Below are 24613 nucleotides of genomic sequence, written 5' to 3'. Positions count from 1 at the left end.
TCAAAAGATACAAAAGCATCAGGAGGATGCTTGTTAATTTGTTTTCAGCTTCATAAATTTCTATTGCATAGTACCCTGGTGTGCCCAGGAAGTTCAATAATATTTACACATTCTTTGAATTCTTATACCTGGAAAAATAATTTATTAAACCAGATTCAGTTTCGTATTTGTTTTGAAAGTGGCAAGATACAGGATCAGTGAAAAAAACATCAAACAATTAAACTACAAGAACTTCGTGTAAGATTAAAATTTTTGTTTCTTTCACCAGCAGAAGCTGGTTCAGTAAAAGATATCACATCACCCACTTCGCCTCTTTAATATCCTGGGACCAACAGAACTACAACAACACTGCAAACAATTAAACTAAAAAAAATTACATATTTTGAATAACGCAGTGAACTAAACAAGCTGTTGTCACGACAAATAGAAATAGAGAATAACGAGAACTGGGAATATCTACTACTTGTTTACCCCAGAACTAATCGGGGAGCAATGTATGAGAATTATAATTACATATAGATTCTTGGAAACATCTGCCATTGCTTTGTGTCCTGTACCATTGCTTACAATCAGGTATTGTTTTTCCATCAACATTTTCCCACAATCAATAATTTGAATGTGTATGTACCACATTTCTTATCAGTTCTTGAGGTATTGCTGAGCTGCCATTGCTATGTATGTAACACTAGAATATAAAACACCCGCTGTTGCTATTCTCCAGTCCCAGGAGGAATCAAAGTCTGCAGCAAGATTATCTATCTCTGCTCTGTTGACAGCTCTAACAAATGAAGTGGCTTCATCTGCAATTGTTTAAACATCTTTCCTCTTGTGGTGCAACTAATATTTAATATTTTTTTAGATGGAAGCAGTACAGTAAAGTAACAAAAATGAGTCTGCTTTTATGTTATTTACAGTTTTCCATTTTTTTCTTTAATAAACAATTTAAACAAGAAGAAGGAACCACTCATGAATAAATAATTAGATTTTGCTTGTAATTCTGAGTAATTTTACATGTGAGGTATGTAATGCTTTTATTTTGCTGCGAGCTAAAAAATGTAATCCTCACTAATATGTTTGAAGCACTTTTACAGTAATTACTTTGGTTGTGAATCTTAAAAATATCTATTTTTACTTCTTTATAGAGCCATACCATTATTTAGAGAGGCAGAAAAGGATACTGCAGAATACTTAGACTACTAAATTATTCTGAAGATTACAAGTACAATAATCAAAAATTCCTAAGTGACTTAGGAGCCAAAGTACTATTTTAAAAATGACTATGGCATTTAGGGCTAGATTCACAACAGGATTTAGGGACCTAAGTATCAGAATCAGGTCCTACTGGGATTCACAAAATCCCCACTTAGCTGTCATCAGACCATGTAGATGCATCAGATTGCTTGGTGCCTAAATTTCTGTAGTAAAAGCTTCTTGGATGTTTATATTTCTGTGTCTGTGCAGAACAGAGCTGCCTTGCTCTGTAGGTCTGGACGTGTAAGCCTAGACAAATGCATAAACTAGGGAAAGATAGTCCTTCTCTTGCCTAACCCTCCTGCAGTGCCCAATGAGTCAGCTCAGAATGTGCCTGCTGAGCCAATAGCTCATATAGCTCAGTGGGCGAGCTCATATAAAGTAACACAAAGGAAGATGACCTCTTTCATAACTTTCAGCCCAGTGGTTAGTGTGCTCACCTAAAATGTAGGAATCCCCCCATTTAAATCCTCCGTCCACCAGAAAGAAGGTATCTGAACAGGGAGCTACTACTGCTCAAGAGTGCCCAGAACACTAATTTTAAAAAGGGGGCCACTTCACAAATTTTTGAAGTGGTCCCAGGCTGCTCTGGAAGGGGTGGGGCAAGGCTAGGCTCCCCCGCCCACAGTACCTGATTTACCTGGGACCGAAGGAGTGCATGAAGTCTTTGCTCCCACCTGCCTCTGGAGAGAACCACCAGCTGTTCTGAACAGTTGGTGGTTCCCTCTAGGCGCCTGCAGCTCTGGGCACGGGGGAATGTGTAAAGTCTCTTGCTCCCTGCTCCCGCCCTGATTCGCCTGGAGATGGGGGAATGGTTGGACATCAGTGGGCTGGATCAACACGCTTGGCGGGCTGAATCCAGCCCACAGAGGCCCAGACCATTGAGCTATTGGATAGTTTGAAGAAGGGCTCCCTCAGTTGCTCCTGTTGAAATTCTTTCTCTTTGGATAATCGGTAAAGGAGTCATTGTGCCAGAGAGAGAGCACGAGTGCAAGAGAACATGAAAATGATTCTGTAGCCAGGTTGTTAGAGCACTCACATGGGAGACCCTGGAAGCCAGTCCCGTGCTCCAAAGATTGTTTAGGAATTATAAATCCACAATGGAACAGCTTTAACAGCAGAGATTGAAAGAGTCCCACATCAGATTATTTGATAGCTCAGGAGCTAAAGCATTTACTTCAGAGGTGTTCAAATCCCTTTCACTCCAGGTTAAGGGAAGACTTGAACCTGAGGTCTCCCACATCCCAGGTGAGTTCCATAACCAATGGGCTAAAAATTATGAAGGAGGCGCTGTTGTCCCTTCCTCTGGCTTCTTGCAAAACCAGTGTATACACCTAACTCCAGGAGAGGGTATGCAGTTGAGAATCCCAAGTGGAGGGAGGCACTGAACTTCAGAGCAGGGCAGGACTTAGGACACATGCTGCATGTTGGCTTTTGCGAATCCCATTCTCTACCTCATTAATTGTATAGGAAACCGAGGCATCTAATATAGGTTTTATTAATCCCAGTGATTTTCAAGGACCTACTTTTCCTTTGTGACTGTAACCTTTAGAAGTCTAAATCTCATTGAAATTCAAATATTAAAGTCTGAGTTATATTCCAAGGCATCAAAAAACCCATTCTAAAATCCACAGTGCCTTGTGTGGAGGAACAGATGACAGTATATCAGCATAGCTGGGCTATTTAGGGATACCAAAAATATTCCGAAATAGCAATTCTGCATCTTTAAACATGCCCATTATTTCTAAATATATTTTGAAATAATAGGTGCTCTATTTTGACATCCCTGTAACCTTCATTCCACAAGGGTTCAGGGACTTGTTGGTATAGCGCTTTATTTTGAAATTTGGCGCTGTGCAGATGACGCCAAATTTTGAAATAAGCTATTTCAAAATTACCTTGAAATAAGTAGGTACGGGTGTCATGTAGACACACCCTTACTGTTTACAGATCCCTACAATATCTAGGCTAAACGTAGTAGGTTATTAAATGGCACTTGGAATTCTGTATTAAATTGCAAGTTAAACTTCTCATGTGAATTAGACCAAGAGTAAGGGTCCCTTATAGATTTGGACTCTTAATTATTATGACAAACACATTATTTAATGGAACATTGTCATCATTTCTATCTGGTAAAGCAGGGATCTTTTAAAACATAGTTTTGCTTGAAGCAAATTTTAATCATCTGTGAAAAATAGGGCTTTTATAATGGAAATGCAAACATACCCTGAACAAATCCAGAAAACAGCACTCTAATACAATAGTATTTTATTAAATCTTTACTTCCTACATCTGTAAATAAGCTATAGTCTATCCCTGGTGTCATAGGCTCTAGAAAAGATAATAGTCTGCAATAAGCAAGTAAAGGGGAGGGCACATGCAAAGGTTTCAAGGACCAAGCATAAGCAAAAAGAGTATCATGAATGAAACAACACTAAAATATAATTAGTTTAGAGGATTGAACAGGATCAGGAATCAGGCTTGAGTACTGGTCAGTACTGGATCTTATGCTGACTGGATCCATGGTCTTGCCCAAATCATTTCATTTCTCTTTGGTCTGGTTTCCCTGATGGTATGCATATAAATAACTTCTCATTTTTTGCTACCAATTATTCCCAATTCAGCCCACAGAAGGTAACACTTTGTAAAAGAAGTAGTTTGTAACTAATTTCTTTTGTAATGGTATATACTGAAGTTGAGAGGCATCTGTTCTTGCTTGGCCACAGCGTGCCATCAACTTTTAGTCAGAACTCTTCATTGATTTGAATGGACATTTCTAATTAAAAAATTAAGGTATTGTGACAGGGCGCTTGCCCTGCACTGGCCCTTTAAGGCCAGGACTCAGGCCCTGAGCCAGGGCTGGGAATAGAAGGATCAGCTGAAGCTGTTGGGCTAATGAGAGCCCAGCTTTCAGCTACACAGAAAAGCCTGGTTGGCTTGGAAAAGCCCAGCTGAAGCCATTAGGGCGAGTGAGAGCCCAGTAACAGCTGGAAGAGGGCCAGCCAAGACTCCCCCTGGCTAGGGGCTGGAGACAAAGCCCTGGTTTGCGGGCGGAGCATGAGGCTGACTAGGTAAGCAGAGCAGTTGAGACAACATGCCAATGATGAGCAACCCATATGGACTGTAACTTGCCCTGAGACGGGCTAGATGAGGACAGTCAGGGGGCACTGAGACTCGGTAGGCGGCTTGCACCCTGACAGATATCATATCAATTTTTCTTCCTACATCACTTTCACATTTCTATATAACAACAAGGGTAATAGATTTAAGTAAGTGCTGTTTGAGTTAAATTATATTGCTCACAAAAAGAGATGTTAAAAGAACAGGTTGCAAAGCTAGGAAATGCTTGAATTAAGGTTGCCCAACCCCTTCCACTCCCATTTTTCTTCAATGGAGAGTAATTTTAAAAGGATAATCATGATTCCCATCTGTGGTAATTTTTTATATTAGAGCCCAGGTTCACTAATCCTTTCTTCTTCACTTTATTTTTTTCTCAGTCTTAAAATGCCTTCATTGGGATTTTAAATCTGTGACCTAGCCCTATATGCCTAACTTAAACCAAGCCATAGATAACACAAAACATAAAAAAAAGACAATTAAAAAAGTCCAGATTTTATGGATTTGTAGCAGCAAGTTATTAATGATATATGTGATATAGATATGGTTTAAACCATAGATTGTGAGGGCCAGCTGCTACTACTATTATAATAGCACTTTGTTCCGCAAGTGAGTTCTTTTGAACCCATTGGCTACTTCCAAAGAAAAGATACCCTCATTCACATTGTGTTATCAGAATCCGGCCCCCAAACATCACTATGAAAAGTAACAAGACAGTTTATTTTGTACATTTATCATCAAAAATTGTCACTGTTTCAGCCTTCCTAAGGCCATCTCCGTGTAGAAACATTCTTCATAGTCTCAGTGATATATGACATAACGATAGCAGTAAAACTGAATTTCCTGTATTTTGTTTTTTATAACGGATTTAGAAGATCAGATTTTTTTTCACTAGATGGGAACTATTTTTCTCCTGTAATTGCAAAGAATGTAATGGTCTTAATTATTACCTACCTCCTGAGACTTTTTCCCTTGTCAGTTTAGAAACAGTGTATTTATTTACCAGTCTATATCTTGAAAGTACATATTTCAAATTCATTTCTTTCTATATTTAGCATTTTGTAGTACAAGTACTGTAAGATGTGGCATAAAGCAGTATCATCCATTATCTAATCGCATAATGCACTTATGTCAGTAACAATTAGACTTAGGGTGGAGCTCCGCAGAGAAGCAGATATTTAAACTCACTCTTGTATTTCTGTCTAGTAATCATATCTGAATACAGGGCTAAATCTGACAGGTTCTTATATAGAGCCAATCATATACTCCCACTACCATACATATACGTTTTGCCTGAACCTCCCCATTTTCTTTTCAAGAAAACAAACAAAAAAAAACCTTATATATAGAGCAGGGATTCTCAAACTTTGTGATACCACGACCCCCTTCTAACTTGCTCGTGACTTCCTGGGGGGTCGGGACTCACAGTTTGAGAAACGCAGATATATAGGATTAGAGTTATATAGTTATGTATAATAAACATAGGATTTTCTTGTTTTGTCAATTTTTTTTGAGAGATTTGTCTGAGAGTCTGTCTGTTCAAGAACTCCTAAATGGCAAGAGTTAGGATCACCGTATGCAACTTCCTCTTATCATAACTTAAAGCAAGGTCAGGGTACCAGGGTAATGGGATTTGCCCGAAATGTGATTGTTCCTATAAAATGCAAAAGGAGGGTTCTGCTATCAGGCACAGTTATACTGCAGAATGCCACAGGAGGGCCGGCATGCCAATAAGAGAGTGGTTAGCTAGAATTTGGGCTCGGGATGTTGCTGGCCACCATCCATGAGTAAGGGTTCCATTCTGCTGAGCCACTGGCCAGGCAGTATGGCTTCTCTTGACCTAGCCAACTTCAGAGAGCTGCCAGTTGGGCAGCACAGCCCCCCCCCCCCCCTGCTCGAGAAAGAGACAGAGGAAAAAAAAGAAAAGCTAGTATATATAGGGTTAGGGTTATATATAATATATGTAGGGGTTTCTAGTAAGTATGTTAAGCAGTGGGTAATTGACTAATTGTGTACTTGACAGAGTTTGTATCGAGTACACGATTAGTCAGTAAGCTGCAGCTCTGTAGTTTAAATATAGTAGGAGCTAGGCATACAAGCAGCCTGCCTCCTGATACCTTCAAACTGCAGAGCCACAGCAAGGGGTAGGCCTGGGACTGGCGTGAGCCCAGAATTGCCAGTCTTGGCATGTGCTGGGTCCCAGACTGCTTAGGATTTGCCTTTTAAATATAAAAGTGACAAGGAGTCCTGTAGCACCTTATAGACTAGCAGATGTATTGGAGCATAAGCTTTCGTGGGCAAAGACCGACTTGGTCAGATGCATGTAATTGAAATTTCCAGAGGAAGGTAAAAATATGAAGGCAAGAATCAGGCTAGAGATAACGAGGTAAATTCAATCAGGGAGGATGAGGTCTACTTCTAGCAGCTGATCTGGAGGTGTGAACACCAAGAGAGGAGAAACTGTTTTGTACTTGGCTAGCCATTCACAGTCGTCGAGTAGTGACTAGACTGCCTGATAGCTGACTACTCAAGTAGTTGCTTACATCCTTATTTTCTTGTGTGTTTATCTTCTGCACCAGTCTACCATAGAATTTAGAAGCCACTGACCAAAAATTAAGTCTTAATTATAGTAGATTCTCACATCACCTTGCTTTGTGTGGCAGATCTTAACAGGTATTAATAGTGATAGCCCCACTGAATCATTTCTACAGTTCTGTTGTTTTCGTATGTAATTTATATGCAAATTGAGGGAGTTTGTTGAAATACCTTGGCACTTGCTCTTTAGGTGAATTAGCATGGTAACCTCATTATGCTCAGCTAATCTATTCAGTAATATGTCACATATTTACAGTTATACATCACAGAAATGACTTTGCGTAAATGTTACAATTCTATCTCATATGACCTTGTGACAGCCCCACACTGAACCTACAGGGCCCAGCCAGGGTTACCTGGCTGCAGAGGCCCCTCCCCCACAGCCCTACCGAGCATGCCTGGGCTGCAGCAGGGCTATAAAAGCCTGGGGAGAGACTCAGTTTGGGAAGACAGCCGGAGGAGAAGGACCGGGGCAGGGAGCTCCCACTCAGCTGTTGCCGGGGACGCCAGGAGAGGCTGAAAGGGATGCGGAGGCGAGTTGGGGCAACCCCGGGACTACCGACCAAGGGGATGCCGGCACGGAGCTCGCAGCCAGCTGGGAAGGTACAGGGGAAGGCACCCCCGGGGACTGGGTAGGAAGTGGCCCAGGGCAGGAGCAGGAGCCACCTCTCCCGCCCAGAGAACCTCGGTGCGTTTCGGCCGGACTGCCCCACCGAGGGAGTGACCCGTTACCCGGTCGCTCACAGGTCCCTGGGCTGGGACCCGGTGGAGTAGGGTGGGCCCAGGTGCCCCTACCCGGGGGTGTGCCCCGCTATAACCCCTGAACTGCATTGTGACTGCATTGTAGACTCAGGCCAGAGGGCCTAGGCCTTGCTTACAGTATAAACTGTATTGTAGCGGTGTTGGGGACTCAGGCGGGAGGGGCCTGCCACAGACCTACTAACATTTTTATGAATGTATGATATTCATAGTTATTGATATATATAAAGCAGATCACATTATTTATGGAGCCAATGTCAACAACAAATCAAAAATCCTAGACATGAGTTGTTCTGCCCTAATTCTAGAATGGATTGGTTTAAACCGAAGTGATTTAAATACTAACTTTAATCATTATTTTAATCAGCAAGCAGGAAACTTTGATTTAAATAATTATTTTAAATTGTGTTTTGCATTTGTACTTTTTAGTTACTTTCCTGAGGAGTAGTTGATTCTCTTTGGTTGGTAATCATTAAAATATTGATTTGCAACTAAACATAGCCATTACACTACATTTGTTTCTTCTTTTGATTGGAGAGGTGACTACCAGTGTCAAACTTATTTAACACTTCAAGAAACTTGGTTCAAGGTGCTTAACTAATGACTTTCAGTAGTTCCCTGGTTGGGCCTTCTTTAAAATTTGGCAAGACATGTGAACTGTTGTAATTTTTTTAATCTAATGTAACCGATATTTACAGATTACAATAAATTGAAGATTTAACATTGTCAATTTAAAATTCAATTTTAAATGAATTTATTTAAAAAACCTTGTATTTAATTTAAATAAAAGAAATCAGATTAAAATAATTTTATCCCAGCTCCCCATTTTGCTCATTCCCTCAAACTTCTTTGCAAAAGATGCCCTTGTTCACACATCTATGTTCCTATTGTGAAAGTGGTACAAATAGTCCCTCTTTGTGTAGGATCGGAAGAGAGAGTTTGTGAGTTAAAATGAAATGTAAACCTGTGTTTCCGCTACAGAATCCACAAGGGATTTATATTTTATTGTTATATAATAAGATCACTGGATATCCATTTATATCAGAGGCTCCATGTCTAGTCATTATTCAGCAAGAAGATTTGAGAATACAGATTTCACAAGTGATTACTTAACTATGTACTCATGACAAACTATTTCTTATTTAATATCCTTGAGTTTGTGTGAATTCACATGACACTTTTTTATATCTAGTAATTTCAAAACAGCTCCCAATGTCCAGAAAGTTGAAATGACAATTTTATTTTAATAATGCTGTAATACAAACATTACGACAGGTAAGAACTTAACAAGACTATTTTATTAATTTATCGGTGTTAGCAAAAATACTATTGCCTTTACTAACTTTTCTTGAATTTACCCCTAACATTTTTCTCCCTCTATTATTATTATTTTCTATAATAAGCTATATTAACTTTCTGATAGAGGGAAAAATTGTAGGAGATGTTCTGTCATCACACAGTAATGTAGATTTTTGTGCAAATTTTTTGTGCAAATAATACTGAGCTAATTCAGCTTTTCTCAAGTTGCTCCATTTTGGTAAGTAAACTGTGTGTTCAATTAGGTTTGATATCTTGGCAAATAAAACATCAAAGTGGGAGAATTATCTAGAGTAATTCCAGATAAGGACGGATCAGATAGGTGTCATATGGAGCAATCTGTTAGTACCTCACAACAGATTTTACTCCACAGAAATGTTGAGGCATATGCTGAATCATCCATGTTGAACTGGATTAATTTAAAGTGTATGTTAGTGGAAGTTATTTTTAGTGACTCTCACCAATTTTCTGCTGTCACTTATCTTTTAGATGCCTGTCTCATGTAACCTTCACAGGCAATGCTTGAGTGAGTTAATTAGTTATGATCATTTATGTGTCTTAGAACTATATACTTCCAACTCATATATGTTGCTATGTTAAATGATTTGGGACTCATCCACTAGATTTGCTCTTCAGGCTACTTCCTGGCTGGGAGTATTTATGCATTTTAGGCTTTTCCCAAGAGTACTTTCCCTGTAACATGTATTTTAAAAATGTAAATGCATTATTTTGGACAGCTCTGACATTTTTTTACATGCTTCTGTTTTCCTAAGTTGCAAAATTGAGGTGAGAGTTGTGTGGTCAAAATTCCCTTTGACCAGTAGGAGTTATGTGTGTGCCAGACATATATAATTGGACCATATTTTAGATAACCGCTTGACACCCAACATTATTGGGACTGTCAGTAAGCAAAAGCAAAACACAGTAGAGTACTCAACAGCAAACGTCTTTAGTAAAACACAAGTTTAAGTCTGTCCTATATGATCAGATTGAGTAAACATTCACATTCTTTTTAAGTACTAGAATTTAGTTTAGTTTTTACATCTTTAAGATGTGATATTTGGCTTAGGTCTAATGGGTTATGTCTGTTTGTTTTTTGTGGGGGTTTTTTTTTTTTTGATAAACTGTAAAGTCTTTTGTCAAAGGTTCAGAGTGATCTTCTGGGAGAGCCAGTCTTTGTGACTGTAACTTGCATTAGTTATATATTGATGATTGCCTGAGTGATTATTCATTTGTGTACAACATTAGATGTTGGTCTAATGCCAAATTGCAGTACAGTGTAATTGACTGGCTCATTAGTAATAATGAAACTGGGATCTGTCAGGTCACCTTTTTGAAACATTAATTTTTTAAGTGTCAAATCATAGATATCTTTGAGTGGATTAAAATCTATTAGGCAAAAGAATGGGTAAACTTAGAAAAAGGTACAAGAATTGTGAAAAATGTAGCCATTGTTTTAATGTGCTGTTCTACTAAGCATAAAGATAAGAAATTGGCTCCAAATATCTGTCCTCAACTCCTACCCCAAGATATACAGTTAGAAAACTCTTTCCTGTACTTACTGAGAGTGATGATATTTAAAGGCTTTCAGTGTCCATTTTAGGCTCAATACAGCTTCCAAAACAATCAGTGATTTTTTTTTCATGAAAAACTGGTTAATCAGTTACCCATTCAGGGTACCCAGTTAGAATCCTAGAACTGAAATGGACCTCAATAGCTCATCAAGTCTAGTGCCCAGCATTCACATCAGGACTAACCACCATCTAGATCAGTGTTTCTGAACCTTTCTTTTATAAAGTACACCTTTAAAAAAATTAAGTACCCCCAGTACCTACAGTTTTCAGACACGCAATTTTTTTTCTACCATAGCAACCCATTTGTTTAAACAACTTAATTGTAGCTGGGCAGGCGATGAAATTTTGGGGTGTAAAAAGTACAAAAATAATAAAGTGCTGTAAAACTTAAAACAAATTCAGTTTTCTCCAAATTTCAGTTGTGTTTACATTACCTCTCAGAATTATCTCAAGTATCCCTAAGGGTACTCTCGTACCACTGGTTGAGAACCACTGATCTAGATCATCTCTAACAGATAGTGATAGAAAAGTAGCCGTGTTATCTCTAACAGATGTTGTCTAACCCGCTCTTAAATTTCTACAATGATGGAGATTCTACAACCTCTCCAGGCAATTTATTCCAGTGCTTAATTACCCTCACAGTTAGGAAGTTTTTTCCTAATGTCCAGTCTTAATCACCATTGCTTCTTGTCCTATCATCAGAGGTTAAGGAGAATAATTTTTATCCCTCTGCTTTGTAATGCCCTTGTAGGTACTTGAAAGCTATTATCAGGTCGTCTCTCTTCCAAACTAAACAATCCCAGTTCTTTCAGTCTTCTGTCTTAGGTCATGTTTTCTAGACCTTTAATAGTTTTTGCTGCTCTTCTCTAGATTGTTTCCAATTTCTCCACAACTTTCTTAAAGTGGTGCCCAGAACTGGACACAGTACTACAGCTGAGGCCTATTCAGTGTAGATTACAGCAGAAGAATTACTTCTTGTGTTTTGCTCACAATGCTCCTGTTAATGCGTCCCAGAGTCATATTTGCTTTTTTGCCAGTGTCACACTGTTGAGTCATATTTAGCTTGTGGTCCACTCTGACTGCTAGATTCTTTTCTAAATTACTTCTTTCTAGAAGGCACTACCCATTTTATATGAGTGAAAATCATTCTCCTTTGAGAGGCATCCCTGGGGGTGCTCCACATTAGGTGCTGAGCATCCCAGCGCCTCATGTGGAGTACCCCCAGGGGCACTCATCCGAAGAATGTCAGTTACAGGACGGTGAGTAACCTCCTCTTCCTCCTTAGTGGAGTACTTTTCCTTTGTCCTTCTTGAACTTCATCCTATTTACCTCAAACCATTTCTCCAGTTTGTCCAGATCATTTTGAATTATGACCCTATCCTCCAAAGCACTTGCAACGCCTCCCAACTTGGTATCATCTGCAAACTTTGAAAGCATACGCTCTATGGCAATATCTAAATCGTTGATGAAGATATTGGAAGAGAACTGGTCCCAAAACTGATTACTCTGGAATCCCACTTGTTATGCCCTTCCAGCATGACTGTGGACCATCAATAACTACTCTCTGAGAATGGTGCATAACTGGCTCTGTAACCAATCTTAAAGTACAGGTTGAACTTCCAAAATCCAGGATTCTGTTCCGGTAGGGCCGTGGATGTTGCTGGATCAGAGCCCCAGCACCCAGGAGTGCTAACAAGCTGAGAGCCCCATCCCCAGGGAGCCCCAGTTGTACAGCAGAGGAACCAGCAAGCCCCATCCTGGGAAGCCCTAGATGGGCAGGGCAGTAGGAGGGCAGCCAGCAGTAGAAATGGGGGGCAGCCCACAAGTCCTGTTCCAGGGATCCCCGGTGGAGCATGGCAGAAGCGGCGAAGCTGGCAAGCCCCCTCCCCAGGTATTCCTAGTCAGGCTGGGGTAAAGTGGGGCCACAGTGGCTGGGGAGCTCTGTCCCCGGGAAGCTGCAGTGGGCTAGACCCCAAGTCCAAGCCCTGCACGCTGGAGCCCAGTGGCAGTGGGGCTGAAGTGAAGCCAGCCTCAGGGAAGGGGAGCATCGTGGGAGGCTGGTGGCAGGGGACCTCCCCCGATAAGGCAAATTCCTTTATTCAGGATGGATCAGGTCCCAAGGATGCCAGACAAGGGAGGTCCAACCTGTAGCCCCATCTATGTTGTATTTCCCTAGTTTATTGATAAGACGGCCATGCAAGATTGTATGAAATATTTTACTAAATTCTAGATATACTCTGCGTACTGCTTCCTTCATAACTACAAGGCTTGTTATCCTATCAAAGAAAGCTATGTGTTTGATTTGCCATGATTTGTTCTTTACAAGTCTATGCTTTCTGTTTCTTATCACCTTATTATCTCTCATCTTTCATGGCTTTTCAAAAATGATAGGTAATGAGTCATACCTCTTCTATCAGTTCCTTGAGTATTCTAGGATGCATTCATCAGGCCTTGAAGACATTTAACTTTTCTAAGTAGTTTTTAACTTGTTTTCCTATTTTAACTTCCAAACCTACCTCCTTTTCTCTGGCATTCACTATTGTAGGCATGTAGTCACCACCAACTTTCTTGTGAAAACTGACACAAAGGAGTCATTAAGCACCTCTGCCATTTCCAAGTCTTCTGTTATTGTTTCCCCTTTTTATTTAACTGGATCAGGTCTACAGGCCTTTATTAAGTCTGTTAGAGGACTGGCCCATGTGGGAAAATGGGGAATAAACCCCCTGTAGTGCTCCACAACTCCTAGGAATGCTCACACCTGTTTCTTCAGGCTTGGTTGGGGAGGCCAGTGTTGGGTGGCCTCCAACTTACTTTGTTGGGGGTCTTACCAGGCCTTTCCCTACTACATAACCAAGGTATTTGGATTCCGTGAACTCCACAGCACACTTGGCAGGGTTCACTGTCAGGCTAGCTCATCAGAAGGTATCAAGAACTGCCTCTGCCTTCTCCAGGTGCGTTTCCTAGTCTGGCGTGTGGATGACTACATCATCCAATTAGGTGGTAGCATAACTGTCATGGGGACTGCCATGGCTGATTGTCCCCTTTGGCATGATGAATGCAGAAGTGGGAACCCGTAAAAGTACCCGAAAATCTTATCTTTCCAGGCTTTGGTATAAAACTTTCCCCCCAAATCCTAAAAAACCTAGATTTTGGGGATATAAATCCACTACCACCATCAGGTACTTTTGAACCCACAAACGGGGGTGGACACTTGAAACCAATCACAGGGCACCCCAAGCTCTTTTCCCCAAAGAGGCATGCAGATCCCACAGACAGATTTTTCAGGACACCGAACTGAACCAATACCAGGTTAATAAAAAAGAACTAACTTTTATTATCACCACAATACACCTGTTACAAGCATAGTTGAATTGGGTAGGTGGTAAGAGCCACCAGTTAATAAACTCATGGGGAATTTTCCCATGGGAACACAACTTAGTTTCTAAAGAGAGGAAAACCCATTTCTAAAATGCACAGACATCAGATTCCCATTCCTAAACCATAAAACAATAAACCTAATGGATTTATCTAGACTTTGTCCTACTTACAAATGGTGAAGAGTCTTTTCTCGGAGAGGCACATGTAGTCTGTCCCCTGCAGTATCTGGAGAGAAACTGCTCAGACAAAGGAGGGGAAAAAACCAAAAATTCCTTTGTCTGTTTGAAATCCCTGTCTGCATTCCTATTGGCTGACTGCTACCTGGCCATCCCTCATGGTCATGACAGGGATGTAGCATCCTGTGCATGAGGCACTGAAAGGTAGCCCGAGCCCCAAGTAGATCAAAAGGGATATGGTGTTGGTAGGGATAGGGTCCAGAGTGACCTACACAAATTGGAGGTTTGGGTCAAAAGAAATCTGATGAGGTTTAACAAGGACAAGTACAGAGTCCTGCACTTGGAACAGAAGAATCCCAAACACTGTTACAGGCTGGGGACCGACCGACTAAGCAGCAGTTTGGCAGAAAAGAATCTGAGGATTACAGTGGATGAGAAGCTGGATATGAGTTAGTGTGCCCTTGTAGCTAAGAAGGGTAATGGCATATTAGGGTGCATTAGGATGAACATTTCCAGCAGATTTAAAGAAGTGATTATCCCCCTTTATTTGACACTGGTGAAAACACATCTGGGGCTCCTATTACAGAAATAATGTGGACGCACTGGAGAAAGTCCAGCGAAGGGCAACCAAAATGATTAGGGGGCTGGAGCACATGACCTACAAGGAGAATCTGAGGGATTTAGTCTTCTTTAGTGTGCATAAGAGAAGTGAGAAGGGTTTGATAGCAGCCTTCATCTTCCTAAAGGGAGGTTCCAAAGAGGATGGAGAGAGGCTGTTCTCAGCAGTGATGGATGGCAGAATAAGGAGCAATGGTCTCAAGTTGCAGTGGGGGAGGTCTAGGTTGGATAGTAAGAAATTGTTTCGCTAGGCGGGTGGTGAAGCACTGGAATGGGTTACCTAGGGAGGTGGTAGGATCTGCATCCCTAGTGGTTTTTAAGTCCAGGCTTGACAGTCCTGGCTGGGATGATTTAGTTATGGTTGATTCTGCTTTGGGCAGGGGACTGGACTTGATGACCTCCTGAGGTTCTTCCAGCCCTATGATTCTATGTATAGGAATGTGATAAATAAAAAGACAAGAGTGCCTATTCTAAACACCCGGGGAGAAATAAAACTTTAAGGGATACGTCTACATTGCAGGCTTCTTGTGCAAGAACTCTTGCAGAAAAGTTCTTGTGCAAGAGTGGGTCCATACTGGCGGGATGCTGTTACACAAATACATCCCCCCCCCCCCCGAACCACTTCGGACAGGGCAAAAGGGCACCAGGAGCTTCCGGGGGCACCGCACATAAAGGAACCAATACCGGCACCAGCACTGGATGCAGCCCGCGTTACCCACCAGATGCCTGTACTGACCCCTGGCACAGCGGCTCCTGCTCCGCCTGGGGACCCTGCCACAGCCACGCCCCCCTCTCCACCCCGGCACTGTGGCAAGACTGAAGCCATGTTGCGGTATGCTGCAGCACACTCGGCGTCTGCACCACTATGGTCTGCATCGGACTATTCTTCCAATTCTGAAGCGGAATCAGCATGGTCATCAAGGGCCTCTGCTGGCCCTAAGGATACTGCTGAGGGAAAAACTTCAGATGACGCATGCACGCTGTGCGCACACACCTATATTAGAATGGACATGAGCAACACATCTCGAAAAATCAGTTACGAGGTAAAATCAGTTACAAGGTAAGTAACAGTTGTTTCTCCATGTTGCTCCAGGCCCTCATGGACCACCATGGCTGCTTCACAGACATCTATGTGGGGTGATCTGGCAGGGCACATGATGCCCGCATCCTGAAAAACTCCAGTCTGGATTGCAGGATGGAGGCAGGCACTTTCTTCCCCCAGGGGAATTGACTGTTGGGGATATCCGCATGCCATTCTACATCGTGGGGGATGCAGCCTATCCCGTCATGCCCTGTCTGATGCGGCCGTACACCGGACACATGGACCCCAGGTGTGAATGTTTCAACCACCATGTGAACCAGGCCTATAACCAGGTGGAGTGTGCCTTCAGACGGCTAAAGGCCAGATTCCGTTGTTTGCTCACTCGTCTCGAAATGGGTGAGCAGAACATCGCAGACATTGTGGCAGCATGTTGTGTGTTGCACAACATAGTGGAGCGGAAGGGGGAGTCCTTCCCCTGGGGTGGATGGCAGGTGAGGGCCGGGCGTTTGAGCAGCCACCATCCGTCAGATACACCACAATGGAGTGCACATCTGGGAGGCCCTGAAGGACATGTTCTTCCATGTCCCAAAATAGGGTCGCTTCTGTCTCCCATCTACATCAGCATGGCCGATGTGCAACGTCAGGGTGGAGATCGTGTCGCACATCCTGTTGCACCTGTGGAGGAATTGCCCCCACGTGTGCTGCTGCCACTCCAGGTTGGCCTGCAGCTTGGTGGTGATCACCGCCTCCATCCTCTCCACGGCCTGGACATGCCACTGGAAGAGCTGGTCACACTGCCGGACTGGTGCCTGGGTGGTTGGTACCGCTGCTGCAGGCCTGGAAGGTCCCTTGCTCCTGGGAGGTCCTGCTGCAGAGAACATAGAAAACAATGCGGCAGTCAGTCAGCCCTGTCCACACTGTCCCTGAGCCCCACGTGACACCACACAACTGTGGCTTCGGCCCAATCGGTCCCCTGTGTGTATGTTCGCTTAAAGGACTAGTTCAAAATCCCTGGAGTGAAGTGATCTTCCATGGATTGTAACCCTTGGGAGACATCACTGTGAATGAAGACCCTTTTGTCTGTGTCCTGGCCAGTTGGCATGCGGTGTGTGTGTCTGGGTAGCACTGTGCACACTCCCTCCCCAAGTTAGAGCACATGGCTTTTACTCTTGTCACTCTGTCTGAGCACACACCATTAATGCTGTAGTCATGTTTGTGTGTACATCCCCACATTGCATGGGAACAAGTGTGGCAGATGAGGTCTGGGTTCTCGGACTACTGTCAGTTGACTTCCTTGGAGACGGAGCCAGAGCTACTGGGGCGTGTACCATCCCTGCAGCAAGATTCAAGTGGCCAGAGGCCATGGGCTGGCTGCTTCCCTGCTCACCCTCCCCCCAGCCCTCAGACAAGTCGCCTAGGGAAGTGTGTGGCAGCAATAAGGGGCTTTCCTTGGGTGTAGCCTAGGGGCCGAGAGCAGATGAGGGGCTCTGTGAGAGCCATGCTCACAGGGCTGGCTCGCTGCGCTTTTCCCAGGAGCAGGTGCTGTGTTGCACTGTGTCTACCACCGAGGGCCCTTGGACTGCTGTCTCGCCGAGGATGGCGTGCAGCCGGTCGTAGTGGGGGCAGGTGTCGGCTCCTGCCCCCTTGCCCTCAGTGGCCTGGACATAGCCCAGGCGCAGCTCCTTGACCTTGGCCTGGACCTGTTCAAGTGTCCGGGCCGGATGTCCCTGATCTGAGAGTGCCATGTGGCTGAAAATGTCCACGTTGCAGCAACAGGCACAGTGGTTGTGGAGGGCTTCCTCTTCTGCCCACAGGTCCAGAAGGGACCTCAGCCCCGCACCAGCAAGGGGCGTGCCAGTTGGTGTCCCTCCCTTGCTGCTGGGAGCCCTGGAATGGCTCCTGGGATGGGGGTACAAGCTCACAGGGTGGCTGAGGGACAGACATGTCTGCAGAGCTGCAATGCAGAGCTGTGTGGTGGAGCTGTCTTCTGTTGCTGCCTCGCAGCATCTGCAGGCTGTGTCTCTCTTTAAAGGGGGGGGCGGCAATCAGGAATTAGTGAGCTGTAAATGTGGGTATGGAGCTTGTGCAAGAAGGCTTCTTCCTCATATGGAGTGTCAGAGTGCTTGCGCACGAAGCCCTGTTTTCCAGCACTGTACTGTACATTTACTTGCGTAAGAATTTGCATGCAGTGTAGATGCTCGTCAAGTTTTTGCGCAATTCTTGCACAAGAAGCCTGCAGTGTAGATGTAGCCAAGATGTTTTGTTAAGTGGCATAAAGATGATGTGGATTTTGTGGGTCTGGGTGTTTGGGGAGAATGAAATTACACGTTAGAAGTCCCACTGCAGTAAAAACCTTGATTGCCTGTCAATGTCAGATATAGCTGCAAAATAAAGCACTGGGTAGTGTGTCAGTACAGAAATCCATCATTAAAAGGCTTGGATAGCAGGACCCAGAATTTGGAAAGCCAACTGTAAAGGGCTTTTGAAAGCAAGCCTGTCAGTTTCAAGTTAATCTGTCAGTTTCTAGGCAGCCAGTGTAAATCTTTCAGCTCAAGACAGTGAGCAATTGTGCTACTGTATTCTGAACAAGTTGCAAATGACTGAGGCACCACAAAGTGTTTGTGAAAAGAGAATTCACCAGCGGAAGTTTGTGCATATGATGGCATGTTTTGCTGTTTTAAATTTATCACAAGCTACATTCTCTGACCAAAAACATCCCCAGAACTATTGTGACGTAGTGGTGGTGCTGTCTACTGTTGTAATCCTATGTTTGCTCTGGTGTTGCATTCACCGTTTGACTTAAGGGGTTATGTATGATCCTACTGTCCTATGCTGCTCTGTAGTGATGCTGGGAGTGGGTGTGTACATGCCTCAGTTTACCTAGGCCCTGCAGAACTAACTGCATGAGGAGGGAGAGCCTGGGTGTGACTCACTGGGGAAGTATGTGCAGTCTCTCACCTCCTGAGGTCCAGGGGACAGCACATCACACCTGGAAGGAGGACAGTGGAGGAGGCGGGGCTGCCTGGGGCTAGTGAGCAGTGGCTGTGGGGGTGAGGCAGTCTTGGTTGAGCTAGGAGGAGTGAGGATGTTTTAGACCAAGTAAGGGGGAGAAGCCCCTTCCCCCTGAGAGGAATAAGGCTGTCTGCCCTGACTTCTGTGTTAACATCGATCCTAAGCTATGCTATGTTTCTGGGAACCAAACTTTCTATTCTGCTGTCTGGCTGAGAGTCACATGTGGCTGCGGATGGGGGTGCGGGGCCCAGGGTTCCCCGATGCACAATCACATCTATCATTGCCCAGTGGTATCTTGTGTCCTTCCAAATGTCAAAATCAGCAAACTTGAAAATTCTGGAAGTCAGGAAAGAAAGGTAAGGTACACGGCAACGTGTGATGGATAGGAAGAATGGTGGCCTTTTCTGAATATCTCAGCATTCGGTAACTAAAGGGTTAAACTCAGGTAGCTGTAGTAAGTTGAGGATCAGTAACATGGAGTCAGCAGGCCTAAGGCCTGCAACATGGAAACAGCAACAGGCCTGCAATCTAGTGAGCAAGGCTTTGATTCAGTAAGGCTTTGGTTCAGTAACACAGGAGCCAAGAAAGAAGCCCTATTGATAATTGTGTGATTGTGTAAGTTAGGTCGAGCATGGAAGGACACAGGGAGGCACTGGGTACAGACTGTAAGCCAAAGAGGAGTAATGGAACATCTTAATGTCTTGGTACAAAAACTCCCTAAAAACTAATGCACATACCGACCTATGTTCAGGACCAGGTCAGAATTGACAGTATGTAGGATAGTAAGTAAGCCCCCCTTTCGTAAGGTAAGGGGTGGTAACTAGGCAACAGAGGGTGGTAACCCATAAGTAAAGAAATGATGTAAGTTCCTTGTATCTGTCTATAAAAGGACACTGCAAAAGGTGCTCTCCGGCCGACCTTCGCGGGGGGGGAGGGGGGGCACTAGGCGCCTGAACAGCAGGTGTCATTGCCTGAACTTACAGAATGCACAGTAGCTTAACTTTGACTAACTGCTGTTAATATCTGTTATATGGCAATAGGCCTGCCCGGTGCCTTGTCAACGCGGGCCATAGTGCCCAGTGGTGTAACATTGTACTGATCTCTGTTACCAACTGGTAGAGCTTTGCATTTGACAATGAACCTGCTTGATTGATTTCAAACCTTGCCTGCATCTGTCGTTTCCGGGCCCTCTCAGAGAGATCCTGTGTTGACCCAAGTGCACGTGGTCTAACACTCTAGATAAAGGGAGTACTGATTGTTACGCACGCAGCCGAAAATTTATCCTCACCGATGGAGTAGAGGTCCTGTCAGGAGCGCGCCAGGACGTCCCTGACCAGATGATGTGGACACTGACAGTCCAGACCACCGAAGGTACCGAGGTACGAAAACCCCGAGGTACGACACTGGTGACCCCGACCGCTGATCTGGTAAGAAGGCTAACAGTTCGGTTTATCTGTTTGCAATCTAAAATGGCAGAAAATCACGAGTTAGGTAACCCCATCTACACTCCCTTAAAATGCCGGTAGGTTTTGATGAAATATGGACCTGTTGGATTGCTAAAAAAGGAGGGCCATATAAGTTTAAAAAAGAGTATGAAGAAACATGGACCAGTATATGTACAGCCATGGCAGAAACTGAAGCACTGAAAAATAGTAATAGTAGTAAAAGGCCTAGGATTTTGCAACTTATGTCTATGGCAGTGAGATGGCTTAAACAGCATGCTGCACTGCTAGCCTCTCAGGTTCTAGAACTAACCAGGGACGTAGAGGAAGGAGCACAGGCAACAGAACATTGGAAGGCCCAGGCTCTGCTGGCAGGGCAACAGGCAGTCCAAACACATGATCTGCTTGAGCAGGTAAAGCAGGAAAATAAGAAATTGGAAAAAGCTATAGAAAACTTGCAAAAAAGAGAAGTGCCGTCCCTGGCTGCAAAACAACTTTTAGAAACTCTGGTGCCTGAAGCTATGGGACAGAAATGGAAACAGGTAGCATTGGCTAAATTGAAAGATGGATCATGGGACAGTTGGAATGGATGTTGTACTGGGGACATGTGGAATGACCCAGGATCATCTTCCGCTGGTCCATGGGCAAGGGCTACTGCACCAAAACCACCACCTTATGAGGAGAACCAGGTTTTGGAAAAACCTCTTCCAAAACCTAGAACAGTCCCTGTAAAAGTGGGGAGCACAGTAGAAGATCAGGAGGATGAATCTGACGAAATATCCCCTGTAAATAAAACATTGAGGGAAATGGAGGAGGCCACTCAAAAGATGGAGGAAGCTCTGAAACATCCATGATCAGAAATTGAAAAAGAAAGAAGGGGAAATATAGTACCTAAATACACAGAGAATAAATCAGGTACATCTCGAGCCAGTGCATTAACAGCCAGGCTCAACCCTTTAAAAATCAATGAGCTGACTGCCTTAGCAGGCGCTGTTGGTTCCCCTCCGTCTGAGAACTTTAATGAATTTCTGGCGTGGTTGCATAAATGTTCACAGATACTAAATGCAGTGGGAATTGAAGTTGAACGGGACCCATTGCTAGTGCAGACATTATTGGGACCACTGAATTCGCACACTGTCGGTTTTGATGATGATATTGCGCAAATGATTAAGCGGGTAGCTCAAAAGCATTTTAAATTGTCTGGACCTATAGCTACCCTGAAAGGCTCTGCCAGACTGCCAGGAGAGGCTCCAGCCCGACTGGCTGACCGAATCCAAACCTTCCTTATGGTAACTAATGGGAAAGATGTAGAAGCATTGAAAACAGTCGTGCTGGATACATTACCACCAGGTGTAGTGGAATGGATGAATGCATGGTGTGAGGATGGAGGTAAACATAGACCATGGAGTGAGTGGATTGAAAAGGTGGAAACAGCAGTGAAGCATAATGAGGGTACCCCAGTGCATGAACTGCAAACTCAGTTAGGACGGTGGAAAACTGAGGGACCAGGATACTCTCCCCATGGCCATGGCCGGGGTTGGAGAGGTAGAGGAATGCAGAAAGGTAGACAGAGCAAATGGGTGCCGGCTGGAGATCTGAAGCAGGAAAATGAAGAGCTGAAAGGAGAGATTGAAAAGTTACAAGCCCGACTTCAGGCATGCATGCTGAGCAAAAACTCTGTGAAGGGGGAGGAGAAGCCCATGACTAAAGTTGCTGAAGCGTCTCTGTTAACCCCTAGTTTGAATGATCCTGTGGTGAGAAATCAGACTGCATAGGACAGCTCTCCCTGTAACTCAGAATGCATTTTTCAGCAGCCCATGAGTATTGATGTTTGGGGGCACCCCCACTTATGCATCCGAGTCGGGGATGAGCTTATCGATTTTTCTATTAGATACGGGGGCTGGAATACCTATTGTAAAGAATGTTTTTGAAACATACACAGTAATTGACTCTGTACATATATAGGAAATATCAGGAGATACACAGACTTATGATGTAAAAAAGCTGCCACTCCAATTCCGAGCACATACTATTCAGGAAAAGTTTGCGGTATCAGGGAGAGGGAGAGAAAATCTAATTGGAGCAGAAACCATAAAGCGGTTGGGGATAATCCTGGATTTTCCAAACATGTGTATCAGGCAAGTCCGCACTGCAACTGAGGGAATGGACTGTAGGGTAACTCTCATGGGACTTGCTACTCAAACAGTCAAAGCCATAAAACTGAAGCAACCCCCTCCTATGCCAGAAGGCTGGGAATGGTGGACTGGGCAACAGACTCTCTAGATACCAGTAAGGTACAAGCCTCTAACTTAGAGGGTGATGTGCCTCCGTACATTAAGCAATATCCTACTCCCCAAGAAGCTAAGGAGTCTGAGAAGCCACTGAAGAATTAGAAAAAAGAAATCTGATCCAAAAGTGTTTGGCGCCTAGTGCTCCCCCCCCCCCCCCCGAACCTAGGTCGGTATGTGCATTAGTTTTTAGAGAGTTTTTGTACCAAGACATTTCTTATTAAGATGTTCCATTACTCCCCTTTGGCTTACAGTCTGTACCCAGTGCCTCCCTGGGTCCTTCCATGTTCGACCTAACTTACACAATTATCAATAGGGCTTCTTTCTTGGCTCCTGTGTTACTGAACCAAAGTCTTGCTTACTAGATTGCGGGCCTGTTGCTGTTTCCATGTTGCAGGCCTTAGGCCTGCTGACTCTGTTACTGACCCTCAACTTACTACAGTAGCTAGGGGCTGTTGGCAGGGAGCCAGGAGAACCAACTGGAGACGGTATTCAGATTTGAATCGGAAGATATACCTGCCTGCTGATTTTCTTTTTGTGAATTTTAAGCCAGAATTTGAGGGTACAAGATTAATTGAACTAGGCAGAACTATCATGCCTACAAAGAATTCTGGGCATGGAAATGGACTGGACCTTGAAGCATGGATCGTGAGTAGATAGAGAAATGTGTATTTAGATGCAATCAGGTTAGTTTCTTTGTTTTGCTGTTTGGTTAAACTTCTCTGTGATAAGTCCATGTGCCTTCCCCCCATATATTACTTTAAGTTGTATCCCAGGTAGGGAATTTTCTCTGTTTTAATTGTTCTTTTCTCAGTTGATTTAAAATACCTGACAACCAAGTATGCTTTATCAAGTATATCTTTTTGTTTTGTTAATCTTTTTTAAAATGATTTGCTTCTTGTTTTCTAGAAGGTAATAGGAGATCTATGTGTGCATGCCTGAGACTGAGAGGTCAGATATCCGAGATTACAGGGTTTTTTGCCTTCTAATACAAGAGAGCTTGAATAAGAAGATCTTGGGGTACCCCTCTGGAAGAAGTTCCAAGTGTTTCTTCCTGGATTGAAGAAAGGTGGTGTGTGGGGTTTTTTTTTTGTTTGTTTTTTTTTACTTGGTGGTGGCAGCCTATATACCAGAGCCAGGAAATCTGTGATCTTGGGCAGCTTTTAAGCCAAATTCTATAGAGGCAAGATATTTTTAAGGTCTCTTGTGGACCCCCATCTTATGAACTCACAGTGGGGAACAGCTTTGACACCATGCAACCTTAACTCTGTGTTAACTAGTAGAAATCAGTGATGCAGAACCAGGGTATTTAGTATAATTTCCTTATTTACACAACATATCCCAGTTCTGTTTTATGCACATGCTGTTTCCTTAAATCTTAAGGCATCACTGTCTAGTCATGAAGAAGCAACTCTTAGCATAACTGCTCAAACACTGTATTCTCTCAATCAGTCTCAGCTTAGGGCCTTTTCACCTGGGAAAATCCTACTCCAAGACACCTCATTTAGGTTCAAGTGCTTTGCAAGGTGTTATGGGCATTAACCCTGCTTTTATGAATCATCAGAACCTTAGACTGGGCTTGACTTCCCAAACAGAGGAAAATACTTAAACCTACACAATTTTCTTACCTACTCTAAGAATTAGGTACTGCATGGATATTTGAACTCATTGTATACATCATGAAACTTATACACCAGTAACGCACAACATTAGCACTTGTTGCTATAGCAATCATCATTTTTGGAAGCCTTGAGAGAGATACTGTACTGCAAAGTTTGAGTGCCCTCAGTTACCATTGACCCTAGCTATTACTGTATTTATCAGCACAGTTTAAAGGTTTGTGCTGCACCTCCTTTTATTCAAAAAGAAGCAAAATCTGTTCACTCTGTAAAAATTGCATATTAATGAATACAACAGAAGAGCTGTTCCAAGTGTTCATTGCTATCCTTTACACCCCATTAAAAGGTAGAGGCTTTATTTCATTATTAGAAGTGGAATGAGTGATACAAGTTGTGAAATGTCTGTTGAATTAATGAAGTAAATA

General features: G+C 43.4%; 1 protein-coding gene across 3 annotated transcripts in view; it reads left to right on the top strand.

Moving 5' to 3' along the window:
- The window catches only part of GPC5 (glypican 5), a 935733-nt gene that overhangs the window by 110785 nt on the left and 800335 nt on the right, over positions 1-24613 (top strand). The gene's annotated exons all lie outside the window — the stretch shown is intronic.

The sequence above is a fragment of the Pelodiscus sinensis genome, chromosome 1 (assembly GCF_052426305.1).
Source record: "Pelodiscus sinensis isolate ZL-2025 chromosome 1, ASM5242630v1, whole genome shotgun sequence".
NCBI classification, from domain to species: domain Eukaryota; kingdom Metazoa; phylum Chordata; order Testudines; family Trionychidae; genus Pelodiscus; species Pelodiscus sinensis.
The sequence above is the reverse complement of the archived record's forward strand: the minus strand, read 5'-3'. Positions and strand labels throughout refer to the sequence as shown.